General features: G+C 39.0%; 1 non-coding gene across 1 annotated transcript; it reads left to right on the top strand.

The window, feature by feature from the left end:
* The first annotated feature begins 428 nt into the window (after window positions 1-428).
* Window positions 429-536, top strand: LOC112533742. The gene has a single exon (XR_003078076.1). It is a non-coding gene; the product is annotated as a small nucleolar RNA R71 (small nucleolar RNA).
* Window positions 537-10,656: the final 10,120 nt, after the last annotated feature.

The following is a 10,656-nucleotide window of genomic DNA, read 5'->3' as shown; positions in this document are numbered from 1 at the left end:
AAAGCTGGTCTAATTTCTTGGTCAGAAGCACGATCCTTTACTCCGACAGCATCTAGGGTCCTCGAACAATGTGATATCTCACACCGGGTCAATCCTTAACCTTCCCCCTCTTACTAAGACTACATAATGTTCTTGTGAATTATGGCCAATACCAGGTATATAAGCAGTGATTTCAAATCCAGAGGTTAATCGGCTCCACTTGAGCTGCCAAGGCTGTTGTGGAGTCTTGCTGGTTGACCACTCCCTGCTTGACTGGCCGACTCCTAGAGGATTGCCACTAGTAGTTGGTCATGGTCATCTCCTCTATCAGATTTTGTGCCTGCTCCGACGTCTTACTGTTCAGGGCCCTACCTACTGCAGCATCTACCATTTGCTTAGTAGCAAGGTTCAAACCGCTGTAGAAGGTCTGGACCTGCATCCATACTGGTAGACCGTGGTGCGGGCCATACTGAAGCATAATCTTTGTACCTCTCCCAAGCATCGTACATGCTCTCGTCATCGAATTGCACAAAAGAAGATATATAATTTCTCAATTTAGTAGTTTTAGCAGGAGGAAAGTACTTATATAAAAATTTTTAGCCAACGATCTCCATGTCATAATAGTGTTGGCTGGGAGCGACTGCAACCATCTTTTCGCTCGGTCCCTCAGAGGAAAAGGAAATAGCCTCAGCCGAATGGCATCAGTAGTTGTTCCATTTATCTTGAAGGTGTCGCAGATCTCCAAGAAGTTGGCGATGTGAGCGTTTGGGTCCTTGCTCGGCAGTCCCCCATATTGTACACTATTTTGAACCATCTGTATCACGTTTGGCTTTATTTCGAAGTTGTTAGCCACCATAGGTGGTCACAATATAATCGTCTGTGTCCCCTCAAGATAAGGTCTAGCAAACTCGTACATTGTCCTAGCTTCATCTGCACCCCGGTTGTTATATCCCATCCCTGCTGGTCTATTCAGAAGGGCTTCAAACTCTATCTACGCCTCCTCTTCTTCTTGCATATGCTTCCTCAACAAATAGAGGGATTGCTCTGGTTCAGCAGGAGGGTCTACAGGACTAGGATTAGAGCTCCTGGTCATAAACTACCTGAAATGAAAAGGCAGCAACCAAAGAACACAGGAATGAATATAATAATAAAGAATATAAAAAAAATGAAAAGACAAAAAATAAAAATGGCTAGATTAACACAAACACAAATTCACTCTAGTTAACTCAAAAGTGGTCCTCGGCAACGGTGCCAAAAACTTAATAGGCTATTTGTGTAGCTACAATCTAAGGCAGTGAACCTATCGATGTAGATTAGCACTAACGGTGAGTATCAAGGTTGTATTCTCGGGAAAGGGTGATCCTAGAACTACTACAACGTCTTATGATATCTAACCCTAACAAAATCAATGAATTTACTATTCTATGATTAAATGTAAGCAAGTGATTAACTAAGTGTCAAACGGACTGAAAGGATTTTGTGAAACAATCATAGGAAAAAAGCAAACCCAAGGGGACCTAAGCTAGTTAGATTTTAGTGAAGGTAGAGATTATATTGATTACCAATTGCGATTACCCGTGGATGAATTCTTAACTGAATTCGGTTTCCCTTTCGAGATAACCGAATTCCTAAACCTAAGAACCTAAAGTTGGAATCTTTTCCTAACGATCGATTATTAAATTAGCATTCTAGCTACTCATACTAATAAGCAGCACAAAGTAAAGAACAAATTCAGAAAAGTAATTTGAAAGCATGTACACCCTTCTTTTTCAAGTTGGATGAAAAAAACCCTAAATTCCCAATTTTGAATGATGAGCCCTAAATTGCCTCTTGAATGCCTCCAAATCCACTCTTGATCTTCAATTTGATATTTAAACCAATGTAATCCTTCCTTCAATAGATGAAATAGTCTTCTAAAGTTGAATATTGAAGTCTGGAAAAGGATGGCTTATGCATGTATGTGTGAAATCAAGTCAGAAAATCAAGCCCTTGCTCAATAAATCACATTTGCTTATATAAATCTCTCAGCAGGCTGTGGTCAAGCCCGTGCTGATCGGAGTCCAGGCCATGCTGGACCTCCACGTCCCACAACTTAAGGCTTCTTCCTGGCCGTGCCCTCGCTGGTGCTGAGCCACCACGGGCCGTGGTGGAGGCCGTGGTGGCCTTGGAAACCGTGCCAAAATGGCACTCTTGAGGGTCAAGTGTTGATGGTTCAACACGGTTAGTGTCCAGGCCGTGCTCAACCATGGAATGCTAGTCCTTGTTCAATTTTGACAGATTCTAGTCCGTAATTGCACGTATTTCCTTCGACTACTAATAATGTCCATCGATAATCACCCGAAGCATGAAAGGAACCAAAACGCAGGTGATTCTGGCATAAAACAAGATAACTATACACAAAAATGTAAGTAATTGGGCATATAAACATGTATAAAATGATGCACATCAGTGCTCAACCTTGGAATGCTAGCCTTTGCTCAATTTTGATGGATTATGGTCTGTATTCGCACATATCTCCCTGAAACACTGATAATGTCCATCGATGATCACCTGAAACATGAAAGGAACCAAAACATAGGTGATTATGGCATAAAACAAGATAACTATGCACAAAAATAGAAGTAATTGGGCATGCAAACATGTGTAATACAACGCATATCATTACATCATTGTCATAGAATACATTGAGAATATTCGCAGCTAGCTCCTCTTGGCCGATTCTTTCTGAATGAGTGGTAGGCTCTTCCAGCTTCAGCTCTTCCATCTTGGTGGTGACCTTCTCATGGACTTCCTTGATACTTAGCTCAAACATCCTGTCAATGATCAAGTTCTTAAAAATCTCGAACCCGATACCTCAGCCCCAACTACACAAATAGGTTCGGGCTTACTAGAGTAGGGCTTGAACCCCTAGATGAACACATCTTTCAGAGTCTTGCCCTTTGGTTTGCCCTCTTCTTCCTCCTTAGAATACTCCAAACCTTGCCAAGTCTTCTGACCTTTAAAGTCTAGCAGCTCTGCAACACCCTATTGATTCTTCCCCAGCCCCATTCCAAGCATGAAGTTCATTTTCTTATACATGCTGGCTACTTTAGGATCCATGTGGTCCTCGTAAAGAATAGCCACTTGGAATCCAGTAAGGGCATCCACCTCTTTGACAACTTCCTAGATTGTCGAGACAACCTTTTCTCCTTTGGTGTGAATAGTGACAATCTCGTCTTCATAAGGGAACATCACCTTCTGATGCACTGTAGAAGGGACTCCTCCTAAGGCATAGAACCATGACCTTTCCAATAATAGTGCAAAAGTTACTGGGATGTCTAGGACAGTAAACTCGACCCAGGATTCAATTGGACCCGTCTTCACCAGTGCTAAAAATGTCCCTTCTACGTCCCTTTTCGTGTTGTCATAGGCTCTTATGACCCTGTATGATGGTTTCAAGTCCTTCGCAGTCATCCATAGTTTAGGGAGTATGCAACATGGACACACATTGAGAGCTGACTCATCATCAACCATCACACATGGGGTTCTCTTCCTTTTCACCTCTACTGCTATGTAAAGGGCCTTAACATGGTCCCTTCCCTCAAGTGGTAGGTCCTTATTTGAGAAGGTAATCATCCTAGTAGTCTTGTCAATTGCCATTTTAATAATCTCCTCGGGGTAGGTGTTGTGTTAACACTTATACTAGATAAGGCCTGGATCAGAGCCTTTTTGTGATTTGATAAATACATCAACAACTCCTAGACATCAATTGTCCTCTTCTCCTTCCTCTACTGTTCTAGCAACATAGAATCCTCGTCTTCAGGTGCTTGCTTCTCTTGCTTCAACTCTTATACCCCGACCTCCTTACCCTTACCCACTAGCTCAGTCTCGGAAACACTATCTGCCTAGATGTCTTTGGCCTCGGCGTCTTGAACCTTATTCTCATCCCCGAAACTATACTAGATATCGATAGCCATTACCGACTTCTTTTTACCCTCTTTCTATACTTCCAAGAGAGAAGGCTCACAAGTGGCTTGATCTTCATCTAACCCCTAACCACTTGGCATAATATCTTCGATTCGAACATCAGTTATGAGTGGCCTTGAGTACTAGGTCCTGAAATCATATTTACTCGAGAGTTGCCCAAGCAGGTCTTCACACTCATATCGAGGAAAGTTTCTCCACCTTTCATTCTTCGGAGTTGATTAAGTCTTGGATCTTGTGCTTAAGACGGTTGCACTGGTCCATCATATGCCTGAAAGCCTGATGATACTCACAATACTGACCACTATTAGGCATAGGACTATCTTCGGCGATTGGGGCTTAAGCTTCTCGCTCCATTTTAAGTGTGGAAACACCACGGACAGTGGTGCCTCCAACTCGATGAAGGTTCTTTGTGGGCTTTTTGGCTCGACTATTGCCTCTGCTTGGGTAGGTCTGTGAAGGAGTTCATGATTTTTTCTTTGCTGAACTCAAGGTTAATCATAGACAGTTGGTTCAGGAGTGGTGTGTTGTTATAGCTTGGTAAGGGGTTCCTTCTAGTGCTAGGCTAGTCTAGGTTAGTGAGCTTTCCAGCATCGATAAGGTCTTGGATTTCATGCTTCAGCCAGATGCAATTATCGGTGTGGTGGCCAGGTGCTTAGTGGAATTTGCAGTAAGTGTTGGGTCTGCATCCAGGTGCGTTTAGATTCAGTGGGTTCTTTAGGGTGGTAAGTTGGAGCTTGCCATTGTGAACCAATCTCTCAAAGATCTTAGAGAGAGGTTACTTGAAGTTAGAAAACTTCCTCGGTTGCTACACAACATTTATGTCCAGGGTCCTACTCCCTCTAGCCTAGTAGTTTGCTCTTTCGCCAGTTTTCACGGTCTTTCTCTTGTCATTCTCTATTTCCTCAACTTGCAGCCTATCATTATATAGATCCATGAAGGTCTTCAAGTTCATCATCTGCAACCTTTTGACTCATCTAGAGAGGACATTTCGGACCACCATACGAACCTGGTCCTTTTTAGAGGGCTTGTTCTTCATCAAGCCAGCCTTATTCCTTCATCTGGTCAGGAAATCAAAGGACTCATTTGGCTTTGGCGATTTCTCCAGATCGTGGTACTAGTTGATTATAGGTCCATCCAATGACAGCACAGATAGCTTAACAATCTGCATCCTGCACAGCTAGGTAGTTCCCATAATGGTCACGTATTGCTTCAGATGGACTTTTCGGGTCATCAGTCCCATTGAACTTGTTCATGTCGGGCATCCTAAACTTAGTAGGCAGCTTGTCTTTCCCCGTCAATACTAGCTCTTCAAACCTTTGATTTCTACCATACCCTACATCTTGTCAAGCCGGGCACTTAGTCCACTTACAGCCTCATTAGTCACAAGGGCAGCCTCCCTTTTAGCCTAGTCAAGCATGAACTCATTGAAATCCCAAAAGTTCTGAGGCACTCCCCTTCTAGCTGGATCTTCGACATTGGCCATGGCTGTAATGGCAGCAGTAGTCTCAGCGACGACCACAAGGTCAATAGCAACAGACGGGTTAGTCGGTGCAACAAGAGAAGCAGGTAGGGCTTGGTTTACGGCCATCCCAGCCAAGAGTTACTGAAGTTCCTCCCTAATCACACCCCTCGAGTCTTTGATTACAACATTCTGAAGGATCTCTACGTCTTGTTCATTAGGCATCTTTTATTGATGTCTCGGTCTTTCTAGGTGCTCTAACACAGTTCTGATTCTTGAGGAAATGAGCACTCTTTCCACTCTCCCACTGTCTTGCCTCTTCCAACCCACAAGAGAGTCTCTATATGGCTAAAAAAAGAAAAAGTTAGTATGATGCATGCGATGCATGATGCACGTGCTATGCACAAGGACAAAAGAAAAAAGTTTAGCACACACAAAGTAGTTTACAATTCATCCTTCCAACCCTATTACCCCCTCCACACGGTTTGTGGTATGTCTTTGTTCCCTAGGATTTTTGGCTTGGACTTTCTATCAACAGTGGATAGTAGGCTTGACGTGCATGCTATAATCTCTCAAAGTAGATTTAAATCAAACAAGGTAATTTGGGCCAAGGGCTTTCAATATTTGGGCTTGAAAGAATTACAAGGAAGAACATCTTATATATCAAGCAATAGGTTACACAGGGGAGATTACTACGGTCTTATCATGATCTAAAAAAATTCAGATCTAAAAAAAAAAAACTAGTTCTTAATATCATATTCAAAACCCTAATGTTAATGCATATTAATGAAAATCTAATCTAATCATATTTGTCAAAGATAAAGATTCTAATCATGTTTCTAAGAGCAAATAAAAGACAAAAAGGAATGAAAGAACCAGTTTTTTATGATGGTTGCAGATGTATGGTGGAAGAGACCGTCAGGTTGTCACTGTGTATTTTGAATCTGCGAGTCACGGGTAATGAGGAAGCAGATGAATAAAAAACTAGCTAGGAATCTAGAGCTGGATATGAATTTGGGAAATCTTTTATCGATTAAAAAAAAGTTTCCAAAAGTGCTCTTTCTTAAGTAGCTAGTTTCCTAAAATCCTCTTTCTTAAGTGGCTTGAGTCTTCAAATATGAACTAGGATTGTCAGTGCAATTCCTTTTGTTTTCTTTTAGTTTTCTCTCTTTTACTCACGATTGAATCTTAGTTCTTGCCTCCTCTACTGAAACCTTAAACACCTCTTACTATTTATAATGGATTAGCCTAGACTATCAAATTCGTGTTGGATTAGTTTTACCCCTAAGTATATATGGCCCATTTTATTAATCATTCACTTAATCATGTATGGGATTAACATACAATAGACAAAAATAAAGAAAATAGAGCAGAAAGAAAAATCCTAACTATTACAACCCGCCTACAACTACGATTGCAAAACCGGAAAGACCTAAAACAATACAGAGGTTGAGAATACATTGAAATACACTAAAAATACAACAGATAAAGTGTCTAGCTTAATCTGCCGATCGGCTATGCATAAAGAACTTATCAGCTCTGTAGTCCTAGGGTGAATTTCTATCAGTTTTCCTTCATTTGCTAGTACAATCTCACACTCCAGAGCAGATTTTCACATGCACAGGTGTTAAAAATTAATTAGAATGAGAAAAAATGGATAAGAAATAACAAAATAAAAGCCATAGAAGCGTCAGTGCAATTCCTTTTGTTTTCTTTTGATTTTTTCTCTTTTCTTTCTTTCCCAGTGTTTCTTCACTCTTAATTTTACTCACAATCGAATCTCAATTCTTGACTCCTCTACCGAGACCTTGAACACCTCTTACTACTTATAGAGTTAGAGGTACAAAGGAAACCCTAGAGAAAGGGATAAATCCTAGAAAATATTAATAAATATCCTATTTATTTATTTAAAAATTAAGTAATTACCAATAAAACAATGATTGTCGTTAAAAAGACCTTCTAGAATTTATATATGGACATAAAATCGTCCGAAAAAATGATGTCGGGGAGTCAAAATCTAATCAATTCCTTAAAGAACCGATTGGCTCTATAATGAAATTTGCTATTTAGTCCCTGATTTTGTAAAAATTATCGTTTTGACCTTGAAACTTAATTAATTCTGACAATTAGGTCCAGATTGATTTCAAAAAGATAATTCCAGCTGGATTAACCTCGACCTCGACCTTGGATTCATCTATCTTTCGCCTCTCAAGACCCGAGAAAGTAGTAACTTTCAATATAGAGTTTTCTATTTTTCTCTTGATATCTGAATCTGAAAAAGGGGTGCTAACAAGGCCACTAAGAAGGAACTCCTAAGATTAGGAAACTAATGAAGTACGATAGAGACTTTTCTAAAACCTTAAAAGAAGCAGAACTGGATTCTCATCCCCTCTTTGATTCAACAACTTTCTCATCTCCTAAGGCTCACAGAATGACAACTAACGATGACAACCTTAGGGTTCCCCTACATTAACATCATCAACATGATTAGGTTAGAATTGTTCTTTGTTTAGCATGATGATTTTATTGATTTTTGAATCTGTAATAAGAACACCCAGGATTTTAAATACGATTTAATTAGGGTTTTGAATTTGACTGGTTAATAATAGATATAATTAGGTTATATTTCTATTTTCCTATTAATTATACATGTTTTAACTTAAATTTTCCCTCTATGCATGTAAAAATTGGTTGTGTGTGAAAACTAAGAAAAATTTACAGAAAGCCACCTCAAGCCTCTAGGGCTGATCGGCTCAAAGCAGAGCTGATTTGGCTCTACGTTGAGCCCATTGGCTTCTTCACCCTGAGCAGATCCGCTGTGTATAATATTAGGTTGATTTCGAGATTCTTGATGTATCTTTGCCAATTTCATGAACTATAACTTAGTTTTAGAGTTTCCTTTATATTTTTTTAGTTGTAGGTGCATTGTAATAGCTAGATTTATTTTTGCTTTTGTCTGTGATGGATGCCAAATATATATTGTATGATTACCTAATTAAAACTAGTCAAATAGACTTAGGCCTTAAAATTGGACCTGGCATGAAAATGTAGTCCATTAGCTTAATCAAGATGGTAGTTGGGCTTTAACCTAAAATCCATATAGACTTAATGGGCTTTGCCATGATTTAGCTAGGTTAAACTGGGCCATATTAGACTTTAGATCACCAAATTGGCCTTTTCATAGAAAGTAGTCAATTAGGCTTAAAGGCTGGAAATTAAAGTATAATCCGTAATTAGACTAGACTAGGTGGGCCTCATATGTAATTAGTTAGCAAGTTAGGTCAATAACTTTGAGTATGGGATGAGACTTAATAAAAATGGGTTAGACTTAGGTGGACCTCACATGCTGTAATGCTTGATGTGTAGAGATATTTATGTTGCATTTATAGGAAATAACCGTTAAATAATAAAATTAAAGGCAAATATACACAAATAAGGAAATTGGCTTCCGGATCCATCTATGGATTTGTGATGAGCTTCCTTATGGAATCGAGAAATGTCATTCATTAGTAAAAGTGTCTCGATTACCCGGGTGGCGACTCCTATCTCCGCACTAGTCCCTATGGCAAGTTAGCATGTTCCTAATTAAGTTGAAAAGCCTCGCAGTGCTGTAGTCACTAAAGACACTTGGGTGCGCACTCGAGACCGCCGCCCACACGATGCTCATCCTCTTCACGTTTGGTTGAGGGACTTATAGGTGATCCAATTGGCTTGAGTCCTTCTGGCTTGAATTTCTTAATCAGTTCCTTGGTGTACTTTGTTAGACACATGAAAATTTCTTCATCTATTTATAGCCTAAAAAAAAGTTAAGCTTGCCCATAAGGTTCATTTCAAACTCACGCTGCATATCTTTCAAAAGTTGTTAATAAGGAGAATTATTAGTAGATCAAGAAACTATATCATCTACATATATTTGAACTATTAGCAAATCATTTAATCTTGATTTTATGAACATGGGTGGTGTCTATTTTTCCTCTAGGAAAGCCTATTTCAATAAGAATTTACTTAGTCTTAGTAAGTTTAGGAACATGATTAGGCATCTCATAGTTTTCAAAACTAGGTGGTTGTTCAACATAGACTTCTTCATTTAGATATCCATTTAGAAATGCACCTTTTATATCCATTTGGTAAAGTTTAAATCCTTCAAAGTAAGCAACAACACATAGAAGTCTAATTAACTTCTACTCTAGCAACAAGAGCAAAAGTTTCATCGCAATTGATACTTTCTTATTGGTTAAACCTTTAGGCAACTAACCTTGCTTTATTTCTAATGACATTGCCTTGCTCGTCTATTTTATTTCTGAATACCCACTAAATTCCAATGATAGAATGCTTCTTTGGTCTAGGTACTAACTTTCAAACTTGATCTTATTCCAACTGATTTATCTCTTCTTGCATGGCGGATATCCAAATTCATCAGTTTGAGCTTCTTCACAAGCGTTTATATTCTGCTCTTGTCTTTCATCTGTGTGATGGACTGTCTAATATATTATGACTTGGATGGTCTCTATGATATTTCAAACCTTTAGAAAGGTCTGAGGTCTGTTGTATGGAAATGTTTGCTAGAACTGGATTAGATGTCTTAGTTTCATCGTCAGATGTCTCCTCATCATTGTAGACATCCTTTTCTTCTATTTTCCTTTCTTCGAGATGTGCTTCTTCATTACCATCTATTGTTTCTTCCTCATCTAAATCTTTATCTTTATATTTTCTTCCTACATCATGGTCGGATACATCATGGTCAGATAAATAAAAAATAACATGCATGGATTCCTTAACCATTAGAGCATTTATTGAATACCCTATATGTTTTGCTTGATTATGATTATCCAAGAAATATCCCGTCATCTGATTTCATATCAAACTTTTTGAGATATTCCTTTTTATTATTTAGTATGAAACATTTGCAACCAAATGCATGAAAGTATGACAGATTAGGTTTCCTTCCTTTCCACAACACATAGGGTGTCTTATTTAGGATAGGCTTAATCAGGACTATGTTAAGAATGTAGCAAGATGTATTTGTGCCTTCTACCCAAAAGTATTTAGGAAGATTTATCTCATGCAACATAGTTTTAGCCATTTCAGCTAGGGTTCTATTACTACGCTTTATCACTCCATTTTGTTGTGGGGTTCTTGGGGCTGAGAAATTGTGATATATCCCATTATCTTTGTAATGTGAATTAAATAAATTATTCTCAAACTCCCTTCCATGTTCACTTCTAATGGATTTGATGGAGTAGCCTTTTTCA

The sequence above is a fragment of the Ricinus communis genome, chromosome 6 (genome assembly GCF_019578655.1).
Source record: "Ricinus communis isolate WT05 ecotype wild-type chromosome 6, ASM1957865v1, whole genome shotgun sequence".
Lineage (NCBI taxonomy): Eukaryota > Viridiplantae > Streptophyta > Magnoliopsida > Malpighiales > Euphorbiaceae > Ricinus > Ricinus communis.
The sequence above is the reverse complement of the archived record's forward strand: the minus strand, read 5'-3'. Positions and strand labels throughout refer to the sequence as shown.